Below are 14,816 nucleotides of genomic sequence, written 5' to 3' on the forward strand. Positions count from 1 at the left end.
ACATAAAAAAGCCAGACTGGAATTTGCTAAAATGCATACTGACAAGCCACAATCCTTCTGGGAGAATGTCCATTGGACAGATGAGTCAAAACTGGAGCTTTTTGGCAAGTCACATCAGCTCTATGTTCACAGACGAAAAAATGAAGCTTTCAAAGAAAAGAACACCATACCTACAGTGAAACATGGAGGAGGCTCAGTTATGTTTTGGGGCTGCTTTGCTGTGCCTGGCACAGGGTGCCTTGAATCTGTGCAGGGCAAAATGAAATCTCAAGAATGATCAAGGCATTCTGGAGCGAAACGTACTGCCCAGTGTCAGAAAGCTCTGTATCAGTCGCAGGTCATGGGTCTTCCAACAGGATAATGACCCAAAACACACAGCTAAAAGCACCCAAGAATGGATAAGAACAAAACATTGGACTATTCTGAAGTGGCCTTCTATGAGTCCTGATCTGAATCCTATCGAACATCTATGGAAAGAGCTGAAACTTGCAGTCTGGAGAAGGCACCCATCAAACCTGAGACAGCTGGAGCAGTTTGCTCAGGAAGAGTGGGCCAAACTACCTGTTAACAGGTGCAGAAGTCTCATTGAGAGCTACAGAAAACGTTTGATTGCAGTGATTGCCTCTAAAGGTTGTGCAACAAAATATTAGGTTAGCAGTCCCATCATTTTTGTCCATGCCATTTTCATTTGTTTTCTTATTTACAATATTATGTTGAATAAAAAATCAAAAGCAAAGTCTGATTTCTATTAAATATGGAATAAACAATGGTGGATGCCAATTACTTTTATCAGTTTCAAGTTATTTCAGAGATTGTGCATTCTTCGTTTTTTGTGGAGGGGTACCAACAAATTTGAGCACGTCTGTATGTATATATATATATATATATATATATATATATATATATATATATATATATATATATATATATATATATATGCACATGTACATATACAGTATTACAAAGAGACAAGAAGCAACTCCCTGGCCAGACTCTCTCATGGGTAAAGCATTACAGCCAGTGAGGCTCTAATCCCCCAGTCCCATACCGGGATCACTGTGCTCTCCTTGTTCAAAGTGTCTGAGCGATCCGCTGCAGTGTACTAAGCAACCCCCGGTGTGCTGCTGAAAAGACTGTTTGCATTTAGAGACTGATTGATTGAGAGTGTGTGCCACAGCGCTAAAGCAAGTGAACAAAACAAGCAACAAAATAAACACTGCTACCCGTAATTTCACTTCTAACATCATCTTTTAACATTGAAGTCATTGAATCAACCCATAATCCTCATTCATGACAGCTGTAAACAGCATGCAAAGACACAGAGTGTTGCAGCTGCACATACTGTGTTGTAGCTGGTATTTGTTCAGATTTAGCCTTTTTATTTTTTGCTCCAGTAGTTTTCAAGGAGAGGCCGTGGTGATGTGTCGTGTGCAGAGATCCTCAGGGTGTTGTAGAGAGACTTGCTGTGCCTTTCTACCAATGTAACATATTGGGCACCTCCAATTGTTGCATTGTATTGTCGCTTATAAACGTTAACCATGGTAAATTTGCACTGTGATTTTGCAGTTTTCCCCCCATGCTTTTCCCATGTTGTAGTATGCATTTCCCTTACTAGCCAGGTTTGCCATGTTTTTAACATGCTTCACCGTACCTCTCTGTGCATTACAATGCTTACCCTTGCTTTCACTATGTTTTATTACACTCCGCTATGCTTTCGCTGTATGATTGCTTTGTATTTTTTTGAGTTTGTTTTAGTGTTGAGACCAATCAGTGAGACCCAGCCTTAGACTTACCAAAAGAAAATAACTAGACAATAATAAAGGAAAACAAATAGCCAGTCGTGTTTCAGTCGTTTCTTTGGGTATATGCAATGACAGATCTGCTTCTTTCAAATAGCCAGTCGTGTTTCAGTCATTTCTTTAGGTTTATGTAATGACAGATCTGCTTCTTTCAAATAGCCAGTCGTGTTTCAGTCATTTCTTTAGGTTTATGTAAGGACAGATCTGCTTCTTTCAAATAGCCAGTCGTGTTTCAGTCATTTCTTTGGGTTCATGAAATGACAGATCTGCTTCTTTCAAATAGCCAGTCGTGTTTCAGTCATTTCTTTGGGTTCATGAAATGACAGATCTGCTTCTTTCAAATAGCTTGTCGTGTTTCAGTCATTTCTTTGGGTTCATGTAATGACAGATCTGCTTCTTTCAAATAGCCAGTCGTGTTTCAGTCGTTTCTTTGGGTATATGCAATGACAGATCTGCTTCTTTCAAATAGCCAGTCGTGTTTCAGTCGTTTCTTTGGGTTCATGTAATGACAGATCTGCTTCTTTCTTTCAGAAGGACAACACTGAAAAATTGACTGGATTCACCTGACCCTTGTATGGTAAGTGTAAACTTTTGGCTAAAGCCACCACAACCCTTAAAGTCCTTACCTTTTAATTCTAGTGTTGTTTTTTTTTTAAATTAATTAATTAATTTATTTTAAATGTAGTAGTCGCCAATTCGTTTTTTGTTGTTTTCTCCCCAATTTAGTAGTGTCCAATTATTTTGTTTAGCTCAGCTCACCGCTACCACCCCTGCGCTGACTCGGGAGCGGCGAAGATGAACACACGCTGTCCTCTGAAGCGTGTGGTGTCAGCCGCCCGCTTTTTTACACACTGCAGACTCACCATGCAGCCACCCAGAGCTACAGCGCCAGAGGACAACGCAGCCCTGGGCAGCTTACAGGCAAGACCGCAGGCGCCCGGCCAGACCACAGGGGTCGCTAGTGCGTGGTGAGCCGAGGACACCCTGGCCGACCTAACCCTCCCTCCCCCAGGGCAGCGCTCAGCCCCCTGGGAGCTCCTCGGACGGCAAAGGAATAGCCTGGACTCGAACCGGTGACTTCCAGGCAATAGGGCGCATCCTGCACTATACGCGAGTGCTTTTACTGGATGCGCCACTCGGGAGCCCCCTGGGTTTTTTTTTTTAGTAGTCATCCCCATATTATCATACTTGGATTGTTGCATATCAGTTCTTATACACTGTGTGGATTGACCAGCATCAGTGTGTTCCTGATTAGAGGGCTTTGCTGTCTGGTAGTTGATGGGGTTGGGAAGGCAAGGGCTCTACCTTACTGACAAGGTCAGCTACCCAGGTATCAGGGTTTTATTGTACTGACAAGGTCAGCTACCCAGGTATCAGGGTTTTATTGTACTGACAAGGTCAGCTACCCAGGTATCAGGGTTTTATTGTACTGACAAGGTCAGCTACCCAGGTATCAGGGTTTTATTGTACTGACAAGGTCAGCTACCCAGGTATCAGGGTTTTATTGTACTGACAAGGTCAGCTACCCAGGTATCAGGGTTTTATTGTACTGACAAGGTCAGCTACCCAGGTATCCGGGTTTTACTGCCGTTAGAAACTGCTAAACTGCGGCTTTGTAATGTTCTGTATGCTTGGCAAGCAGCCATCCTCTTAGGGGGTGAGGAAACAGTTCAGTCTCTTAAAGGGCTGAGAAAACAGTTTAGTTTTTGCTCATCAAAACACATGCTGTTCTGATCTGCTTGTTGTGTTGTGTGATGTGGGCTGCAGTTTGAAATCTCTTCAGAAGTGCAGCTCCTCTCCTATAGTTGGGCTTCGTGTATGCAGTTCACTGTCTACAGCACCCCTCCTATAAAAGAGCTGGTCAGAACGCAACAGCGTTAATTTTCAAATAAGCTTAGTATCCAAGCAAATGCTGTATTAACCCAGTAAGGGCCATTGTCCTTGTTTGCGGACAGGCTACTTTGTAATTTCTTGGAGCATTTTTACCTGCCATCTACCTGTTATTTTAATGTCCTCTTTAATTATATTATTTGTTACGATAGCTTACTCTAATTTTGCTAACCGCAAAAGTGAAGTCTAAATTGAATATATCAAATCACAAAAATGCAGCTTGTGTTGTGATTTATTTTCAAAGAAAAATGAATTTGGTCCTCACACTCTCATGGGTTAATTAGTTATATATCTTTCAGAAATGTCCCGTATGATTCCTGTCTTTCATTGTCATGAATAATAATGTGCAAGCAGGCCGGATTCCTGCAGGAAACAGGAATGTTTGTATTGGGCTAGATTCTTAAAGGGTATTTACTGCAAATCTGTTGCATGTGTTTTTGTTTTCTGTCTCTGCTATAGCTATAGGTTTTGGTTGCAGGAACCTGTTTGCACATACGGTTATGTTTAAGTAATTACCGGTAATTAACAAAGTATAAACAGCTCACCTTTAGACGTGGGTTTGTAATATGAAGAAACGTGTTTGCAGAGTTTGGAAAGGATCCGAATCCCAGAGCCGCTGGAATGTGTATTAACCCCTCGCAGTCTGAGTCAGTCTGGGTGCATTAACAGCACATTGAATGATTTGATAGGGACTTTGTGGAATGTGTATTAACCCCTCGCAGTCTGAGTCAGTCTGGGTGCATTAACAGCACATTGAATGATTTGATAGGGACTTTGTGGAATGTGTGTTAACCCCTCGCAGTCTGAGTCAGTCTGGGTGCATTAACAGCACATTGAATGATTTGATAGGGACTTTGTGGAATGTGTATTAACCCCTCGCAGTCTGAGTCAGTCTGGGTGCATTAACAGCACATTGAATGATTTGATAGGGACTTTGTGGAATGTGTGTTAACCCCTCGCAGTCTGAGTCAGTCTGGGTGCATTAACAGCACATTGAATGATTTGATAGGGACTTTGTGGAATGTGTATTAACCCCTCGCAGTCTGAGTCAGTCTGGGTGCATTAACAGCACATTGAATGATTTGATAGGGACTTTGTGGAATGTGTATTAACCCCTCGCAGTCTGAGTCAGTCTGGGTGCATTAACAGCACATTGAATGATTTGATAGGGACTTTGTGGAATGTGTATTAACCCCTCGCAGTCTGAGTCAGTCTGGGTGCATTAACAGCACATTGAATGATTTGATAGGGACTTTGTGGAATGTGTATTAACCCCTCGCAGTCTGAGTCAGTCTGGGTGCATTAACAGCACATTGAATGATTTGATAGGGACTTTGTGGAATGTGTATTAACCCCTCGCAGTCTGAGTCAGTCTGGGTGCATTAACAGCACATTGAATGATTTGATAGGGACTTTGTGGAATGTGTATTAACCCCTCGCAGTCTGAGTCAGTCTGGGTGCATTAACAGCACATTGAATGATTTGATAGGGACTTTGTGGAATGTGTATTAACCCCTCGCAGTCTGAGTCAGTCTGGGTGCATTAACAGCACATTGAATGATTTGATAGGGACTTTGTGGAATGTGTATTAACCCCTCGCAGTCTGAGTCAGTCTGGGTGCATTAACAGCACATTGAATGATTTGATAGGGACTTTGTGGAATGTGTATTAACCCCTCGCAGTCTGAGTCAGTCTGGGTGCATTAACAGCACATTGAATGATTTGATAGGGACTTTGTGGAATGTGTATTAACCCCTCGCAGTCTGAGTCAGTCTGGGTGCATTAACAGCACATTGAATGATTTGATAGGAACTTTGTGGAATGTGTATTAACCCCTCGCAGTCTGAGTCAGTCTGGGTGCATTAACAGCACATTGAATGATTTGATAGGGACTTTGTGGAATGTGTATTAACCCCTCGCAGTCTGAGTCAGTCTGGGTGCATTAACAGCACATTGAATGATTTGATAGGGACTTTGTGGAATGTGTATTAACCCCTCGCAGTCTGAGTCAGTCTGGGTGCATTAACAGCACATTGAATGATTTGATAGGGACTTTGTGGAATGTGTGTTAACCCCTCGCAGTCTGAGTCAGTCTGGGTGCATTAACAGCACATTGAATGATTTGATAGGGACTTTGTGGAATGTGTATTAACCCCTCGCAGTCTGAGTCAGTCTGGGTGCATTAACAGCACATTGAATGATTTGATAGGGACTTTGTGGAATGTGTATTAACCCCTCGCAGTCTGAGTCAGTCTGGGTGCATTAACAGCACATTGAATGATTTGATAGGGACTTTGTGGAATGTGTATTAACCCCTCGCAGTCTGAGTCAGTCTGGGTGCATTAACAGCACATTGAATGATTTGATAGGGACTTTGTGGAATGTGTATTAACCCCTCGCAGTCTGAGTCAGTCTGGGTGCATTAACAGCACATTGAATGATTTGATAGGGACTTTGTGGAATGCACCTGCATCTCTCGTACAAACAAATTGCTGATATTAAATATTTATAAAATATACTAACTGATGATTGTGCCTCCTTTTTAAGTATGAATACAATGAGAGACACGAGGAAGTCAACTCAGTCAATCCCCATGTTGTATATGGAAAGTGGAATTCAATCAAACTGCAGTAAATGTATTTGATTTGTTCTCCAGAGCTAATGCAGACCTATGACTATCCCAGCTGGCCTCCCTTTATGTAGAACAGCTCTCCAGGGTACAGAATGCAATGTTCTAACTTCTGAATTTACCTGAAAGTGGTTTTTACTGCCATCTACTGGGACAAATGTAGTAAAAGAAAACAAAATCAAACTTAATTAGAAAAATAAAAAAAAGTCTGGTCAAACAAACCACAAAACATTATAAACCCTGTGTGTGTGTGTGTGTGTGTGTGTGTGTGTGTGTGTGTGTGTGTGTGTGTGAACTTGTCCTTCAGCTGTTCTTACAGGCACCCTGTGTGTGTGTGTGTGTGTGTGTGTGTGTGTGTGTGTGTGTGCGCGTGTGCGTGCGCTCGTGTGTGTGCGTGTGTGTGTGTCAGGGTGTGTGTGTATGCATGTACATATGTGTGTGTGAACCCGTCCCGCTGCTGTTCTTACAGGCACCCTGTGCGTGCGTGCGTGGTGCGTGTGTGCGTGTGTGTGTGTCAGTGTGTGTGTGTGCATGCGTGCATGTGTGCGTGCGTGTGTGTGTGTGTGAACCCGTCCCGCTGCTGTTCTTACCCCATGGCATGGAATAAGGGTGTCCCGTGTAAACATGTGCTGTACGCTACTTGTTTCGGTTTCGTTACTCATTGTTTAGCCGCTCCCAAACCCAGACACTCAAGTTAATTAAGTAAGGTTTTATTTGTTTAGTTATTGCTTTCTTTTTTAAGTGCAAGAGACTGCAGTTACGGGACACATTTACAAAAATGTGAAAAGTGGCAGCCTTTAAATTTAAATAACGGCCGCAGGAATCCCACAGGAATAACACCTGAATATCTTCTGCACGTCCTCTGAGTTCTGTTCATTCATCTGGATTGAATTACCCGTATTCATTCCATGTTTCTTTGTAACACATGATGTTGATCACATGTATAAAGCATGCATCCATACATGAATTAACACGTCTCAAAATCCCCTGGTGGGCAAGTAAGAGGGTATGAAATCGACATGAATTAACAGGGCTGATTTCAAAATGAATTACTTCAGAACTCAGAGGAAGTGCGTACGATGTTCAGGTGCTGTTCCTGTAGTATTCAGCTGGGATTCATTATGAATTTGAGGAAAAGTGAGTGATGTCATGTCATGAATTTGGATGATAATGTTGTATTTATTTTTATTTATTTTTAATACATGCAAACATGCCTATTCAATGTGCTGTTAAACAAAGACTTTCTCAGTAAAGTTATGATCACTATTTGTGGGGATACCAGTTGTTTCATCTCAGAATGAAAGCAATCAGATATAAACGGCTTCTTATTTGGTATTCTTCAAATCTATCCTCAGTCTCCACTGGAGAGACAGTAATTATAATCCACTGAGTCGGTTTGTTTGTCTGCTTCCTAACTGTGTTTTAACACATACTTTCAGATTTTTAAGTGGGACACTTTTCCGCTAGTCTGGTTTGTTCCCCTAAAAGGCACCAGCTGTCTTTTCTTGTTAACAGGCAATGGCAGTGACCTGTGAAATCAGTGTGTTTTTGTGAAATGAAAGCGCTCCCAGCTGACATGTGCACACTGTACTGGAACATGGGATTGCACTTTGCAATAGCGCTGCAGATGGACCTTCCTAATCGCTGAAAGTGATCTGATCTCACCCACGATGATCTTGGAAAAGAGTTGCTGAAAGTTCACCCTGCTGTGGAATGTCACATTTTGTATTATTTTACCACTGTATCTGTTGGTGCTAGAACGGACATGGGTTTATTCAAAATATTGTGGTTTTTTTATATCTGGTGCATGTCTGTGCTGTGTGCTGATGTGAGGTGCAGGTCTGTGCTGTGTGCTGATGTGAGGTGCATGTCTGTGCTGTGTGCTGATGTGAGGTGCAGGTCTGTGCTGTGTGCTGATGTGAGGTGCAGGTCTGTGCTGTGTGCTGATGTGAGGTGCAGGTCTGTGCTGTGTGCTGATGTGAGGTGCAGGTGTGTGCTGATGTGAGGTGCAGGTCTGTGCTGTGTGCTGATGTGAGGTGCAGGTCTGTGCTGTGTGCTGATGTGAGGTGCAGGTCTGTGCTGTGTGCTGATGTGAGGTGCAGGTCTGTGCTGTGTGTTGATGTGAGGTGCAGGTCTGTGCTGTGTGCTGATGTGAGGTGCAGGTCTGTGCTGTGTGCTGATGTGAGGTGCAGGTCTGTGCTGTGTGCTGATGTGAGGTGCAGGTCTGTGCTGTGTGCTGATGTGAGGTGCAGGTCTGTGCTGTGTGCTGATGTGAGGTGCAGGTCTGTGCTGTGTGCTGATGTGAGGTGCAGGTCTGTGCTGTGTGCTGATGTGAGGTGCAGGTCTGTGCTGTGTGTTGATGTGAGGTGCAGGTCTGTGCTGTGTGTTGATGTGAGGTGCAGGTCTGTGCTGTGTGCTGATGTGAGGTGCAGGTCTGTGCTGTGTGCTGATGTGAGGTGCAGGTCTGTGCTGTGTGCTGATGTGAGGTGCAGGTCTGTGCTGTGTGCTGATGTGAGGTGCAGGTCTGTGCTGTGTGTTGATGTGAGGTGCAGGTCTGTGCTGTGTGCTGATGTGAGGTACAGGTCTGCGCTGTGTGTTGATGTGAGGTGCAGGTCTGTGCTGTGTGTTGATGTGAGGTGCAGGTCTGTGCTGTGTGCTGATGTGAGGTGCAGGTCTGTGCTGTGTGCTGATGTGAGGTGCAGGTCTGTGCTGTGTGCTGATGTGAGGTACAGGTCTGTGCTGTGTGCTGATGTGAGGTGCAGGTCTGTGCTGTGTGCTGATGTGAGGTGCAGGTCTGTGCTGTGTGCTGATGTGAGGTGCAGGTCTGTGCTGTGTGCTGATGTGAGGTGCAGGTCTGTGCTGTGTGTTGTAATGTAAAACTTGAAAATACGAAAGAAAAGCAAATGAGAAAACAAAATCCTTTAATTGATTAATTGATGTTTCCTTGTGAGTGGATCACAACTTCACCTCAATGTATGTGATCGACTCCGAGGCTACTACTGAAATAATCAACCCATCATCAATGATAAGGGAGCTGAATTTCAACTCACAATACCCAACTTCTCCTTCTCATTCCCCTGCAGTAGATGCATGTACTGTTTCTACAAGCGTCTCTAGTGATGTTACACACTTCAGCGGTTAAACTGCTTTTCAGTGATGTATGCATGCTGTTAACCTTCATTAAAATATATTGCTTAGTCTGTAGCGGCACTGCAGTTTGATCTTGCCCATGAAATCATCTTGATGAGTGGAATATGTAGCTGGAACTCGATCAGTAAAGTTCAACTCATACATAATGGTATCTTGGCAGCTGCACAAAAAGGTGTGGTTGCTGAAAGACATGTATTATGATCCAAAGTTAAGAAGCACAGAATAAGAGAGATGTGTCTTAAATGTTGAAGGAGGACGTTATAGTTGTTGTTGGAGTAGATCGCCTGTACGTTGAATAACTTTTATACAGAAAGAGTTGATAGATCGCCTGTACGTTGAATAACTTTTATACAGAAAGAGTTGATAGATCGCCTGTACGTTGAATACTTTTTATACAGAAAGAGTTGATAGATCGCCTGTACGTTGAATAACTTTTATACAGAATGAGTTGACAGATCGTCTGTACGTTGAATAACTTTCATACAGAATGAGTTGATAGATCGCCTGTATGTTGAATACCTTTTATACAGAAAGAGTTGATAGATCGCCTGTACGTTGAATACCTTTTATACAGAAAGAGTTGATAGATCGCCTGTACGTTGGATTGCACTGTTCACAATCACGCCTCATTGCCAAGCAGAAGCTGCTCTTGATCTAAAAAGTCATTCTCAGAATCGCGCTGTTTCATTTATTGTTTTTACAATGTTATTTTCCAGACGTTGTACTTGTTATATACACAGAGTGCTCATGAGGATGGCGGTGAGCAGCACACTTCCCCCTGGGGGGGTCTTGTTGGTTAATCATCTCCTTGGTGGAATCACCACAGCACTCCGTGAAGCCTCCTGATGTATCCTCCTGTATCCCCTCAGTCACTGTGAGCACCGTTGTACCATGTTAGCTGTCCTGTCTGTCTATCTAGGGGGTTTAGACTATGGTATCTACTGTACCGTGAAAGTGACTGATTTTTGGATCTCAGAGCTGTAATCTATGGTTCTATTGTTCTTTTCTCAGGACACCAACACCTGGTAAACTGAAGTTTTTAAACATTGCCCAGGCTCTTGGTAAAAGCCCTTATTCCATATTCTGCTGTACTTGTATCTTAGTAAGCCCTAAGGGTTGCGGTGCTTCATCTTAGTTTGTGTTTAATTGTAAAGGTTATCTGATTTTAAATGTTAAACAACACTTTCTGTAAAGATTGCCAATCCATTTATTTATTTTTTGCTCTGCTTCTCTCCAGACACTGGTAAAATGAAGTAATTACACGCAAATGCCATTGAATTCATTTCAAATTCGCAAGTCAATTAAAAGGATGCCATACTGAGCTTCAAGTAATGCCATAATTATTGATTTAGAGAGGAAGCTCCATGCATTCATGCATCTTTGTTTTTAAAAGCGTAACCATTTGAAATTCAAATTCAGAACGTATCGATCGCTTCTGTTCCGTTCGGAACGCAGTGCGTGACAGTGATGTTCCTGAATGCTGTTTCGCAATGTAATCAATACTCGTTATTTAAAGATTGGTGCAGAGACTCAATCCCCTGGATTAGTGACGGGCTTCACCTCTGCATTATGCTTAAATAAACTGCATCCCAAGTCCAGCCTTTGGATGAGCCCATTGAGTCTGAACTGGATCTGTTGTGCTTGCAGGGCTCTGGGAGTTCAAATATGTTTAGATGCAGCACTAAGGAATAGCCTGAATGAGTTTGTTAAAGAATTGAACTTGAAAAACTCCCTGTTTCAATGGGGAAGAGATTATAGGAGTACACTCCTTTTTATACTGGCTTCATTAAGAAATGTCCACCTTGCTCAGAGACTGAATTGAAGGTAAAGCTACTTCATTAAACATGGCAAATATTCAAGAGTGCTGTGAGAACATGTACCACTAAACAGATACGAAGTGGATGCACATTCAGAGGGCATGGACTATTCCTAAAAGCAGAAACCTCACTGGAATTACCAATATTAGTATTCATTTACTTGTTCAGGGTTGGGTTGCAGGAGTTGCAGGTTTTATTTTCTGCAGTAATAAGTGGAGACATTCGCAGATAAACATAGAATACAATAGCAAAGCCTACACATTTTCCACAATGATTTCAATTGAACAAAAGACAGATTCTGCATCAGTAAAACATAGAAGTGTGTGTGTGTCAGAACTGCACATTTACATTAAAACCTGCAGACCGGGACAGTCATTGTACAACCCGCAAAATCAAACGCACGTGTGAGATCAGTGTTTGGGTGATGTAAATAAGAGAAGGCTGTCATTATCAGCATGATTGGATACACACTCCATTCATTGATGGGCTCTTAATTCAAGTAAATGAACCAGTGTTGTTGTTTTCTTTTTCTTTTATTGATTCAAACTGTCATTTTAGTAATTGAAGTCAGATTAATCACTGGCCAAAATGTTCTCGAGGAAGATGATCTCATGCTTGCAGATTCTATCATGTTTTCAGTGTACGCGCTGGAGTTGTTTTTAATGACGTTGCAGATTCTATCGTGTTTTCATTGTAAGCGCTGGAGTTGTTTTTAATGAAGTTGCAGATTCTATCGTGTTTTCAGTGTACGCGCTGGAGTTGTTTTTAATGACGTTGCAGATTCTATCGTGTTTTCATTGTAAGCGCTGGAGTTGTTTTTAATGAAGTTGCAGATTCTATCGTGTTTTCAGTGTAAGCGCTGGAGTTGTTTTTAATGAAGTTGCAGATTCTATCGTGTTTTCAGTGTAAGCGCTGGAGTTGTTTTTAATGACGTTGCAGATTCTATCGTGTTTTCAGTGTAAGCGCTGGAGTTGTTTTTAATGACGTTGCAGATTCTATCATGTTTTCAGTGTAAGCGCTGGAGTTGTTTTTAATGACGTTGCAGATTCTATCGTGTTTTCAGTGTAAGCGCTGGAGTTGTTTTTAATGACGTTGCAGATTCTATCATGTTTTCAGTGTAAGCGCTGGAGTTGTTTTTAATGACGTTGCAGATTCTATCGTGTTTTCAGTGTAAGCGCTGGAGTTGTTTTTAATGAAGTTGCAGATTCTATCATGTTTTCAGTGTAAGCGCTGGAGTTGTTTTTAATGAAGTTGCAGATTCTATCGTGTTTTCAGTGTAAGCGCTGGAGTTGTTTTTAATGACGTTGCAGATTCTATCGTGTTTTCAGTGTAAGCGCTGGAGTTGTTTTTAATGAAGTTGCAGATTCTATCGTGTTTTCAGTGTAAGCGCTGGAGTTGTTTTTAATGACGTTGCAGATTCTATCGTGTTTTCAGTGTAAGCGCTGGAGTTGTTTTTAATGAAGTTGCAGATTCTATCATGTTTTCAGTGTAAGCGCTGGAGTTGTTTTTAATGACGTTGCAGATTCTATCGTGTTTTCAGTGTAAGCGCTGGAGTTGTTTTTAATGAAGTTGCAGATTCTATCGTGTTTTCAGTGTAAGCGCTGGAGTTGTTTTTAATGAAGTTGCAGATTCTATCGTGTTTTCAGTGTAAGCGCTGGAGTTGTTTTTAATGAAGTTGCAGATTCTATCGTGTTTTCAGTGTAAGCGCTGGAGTTGTTTTTAATGAAGTTGTTTGTTCGTCGGTCTTTCTTTGTTTGATTAGCAGTCAGTGGATCCACTTATTTCTGAAAACCACACTGAGTGTAACTCATGAAAACGCACTTTGACCCTTCCACGCATGGTGTACCCCTAAGTGAAGATTGAGATACAGACTGTGAGATAGTTAGATGAAGACGAAAGGCTGAGCTGTAAGACTTGCTGATGGTTGGCAGATTTTCACAATTTGAAATAAATTGTTTGCATGTGTTCAATAATTCACCGAAAATAAGGACTACTGCGATGAAAGGAAAGACAGCCATGCTGCGTACATCATGGAAAACATTTTGGAAAAGTTTGTCATGTGAAATACTTTGATTTGATTACCAGAATGCATTTATGGTTAAGTGATTAAACATATTAATAAAGTATGTGAGCAGTATTATTTTGAGGTTTTATAATGGATTGTAAAACTACATCCAAGTGCGATATAAAATAAATACTGATCGGTCTAATTGTGAATGTACAGCCGTGACAGGAGGATGAATGGCATTCACATGCTCGCTTTAAAGGGGCTTTCTAAGATGAACCAGGCTTGAGGCATTCTGTTTTGAAGTGGTTATTACTGCAATTACCACACACTGTAGGGGCTGTGCACTGCGCTCCATTAAGCTAAGGTTGCTCTGTTAGCACTAGCACTGTTATCACTGCCCTTCTGTTGAAGATCTTTTTTGGTCCTTTGCCTGTGTTTTAAACTTGAATTTGGAATCTGCTGATGTATCACAGACAGCTCTGTGGATGAAACGTGGCTGGTGCTTCCTGGTTACTAATCACCTCATGTGTTACAGTTCATTGCAGTGGTCTCAAGGTCTAAAGGTACATGTGTAAGGGGCAGTGTTGTGAGATGCTCTGCCGTTACAGATTCTGGCCCCTGTGGGTGAGGTGAGAGGAGGTTAAAAGCTCTAAAAGCCATGTGCATAGTGGGTAAGACACTCACTGGTGCGCGCAGGGTTCATACCCAGACTCCGCCCTCTTACACAAGGCTGCAGCAGTATGTACAGCACAGCATTTAATCCATAACTGCATAGTCTTTATAATCCCAACTCACTTCAAAAACAAAGTCCAACAGATAGTATAAACAGGTGCGTTGAACTTCGATGTTCGCAGATAGTTGATGCATGGAAGAATCCGCACACTGAAAACCGTGAAGTGGCAACAAGAATCACAAACCATAAAGACCTTCCGCTGAAACGCTGCCTGTCCTGAATCAACGTACAGTTCACAATGAGAAGCGGGTGGAGGCAGTAATATAACAGTGGTAGATGTTGTTACAGCTCGGTGCTGTACATGCAGTTGAAAGCTTCGGTTAACACACCTGAAGGGTCAGGCACCGGGGAGATGTTTCCTGGCTGCTGTCTGTCGCTGTGCTTCTGCACTCTGCAGAGTCATCTCAGTACTGAAGCTCAGCTCAGAGCCGGAAAGCAAGCAGCTGCTGCGGCCTGATTTCACTTCAAATAGTGTCAGTGTTTAGTCTGGCGAACTGCTCTGGGATAGACTGGCAGCTGGGTCAAACAAAGTCATTTCTTTGGCTCCGTTCCCAGCGAGCTCCTACTAGTACTGAGGTATGTGCAGCCTAGGCCCCTTTTCTCAGGGGTAACTTAACATCTGACTGCACCCGCCATTTCACCATGCAAGCTCCCCAGGAAGAAAGCTCTAACTCCAGCTCCAGGTTTGCAAAATTCTATATTCGCCGTGCTTTTGTGTCCTGATAGTTGACGCCTCCAGCACTGTCTCAGTGTGCTGCAGAAACCCGTCTGTGAAAAGAGTTCAGTGTTG

At 42.5% G+C, this 14,816-nt stretch overlaps 1 long non-coding RNA gene across 4 annotated transcripts in view; it reads left to right on the forward strand.

Annotated features, from left to right (window-relative positions):
• Positions 1 to 14,816, forward strand: part of LOC117405670 (uncharacterized) — a 121,690-nt gene that overhangs the window by 58,113 nt on the left and 48,761 nt on the right. For all 4 annotated transcript variants that reach the window (XR_009329300.1, XR_009329299.1, XR_009329301.1 and 1 more), the window contains one exon: positions 2,331 to 2,376. This is a non-coding gene — a long non-coding RNA (uncharacterized LOC117405670). The remainder of the gene's footprint in view (positions 1 to 2,330; positions 2,377 to 14,816) is intronic.

The sequence above is a fragment of the Acipenser ruthenus genome, chromosome 8, assembly GCF_902713425.1.
Source record: "Acipenser ruthenus chromosome 8, fAciRut3.2 maternal haplotype, whole genome shotgun sequence".
Classification (NCBI taxonomy): Eukaryota; Metazoa; Chordata; class Actinopteri; order Acipenseriformes; family Acipenseridae; genus Acipenser; species Acipenser ruthenus.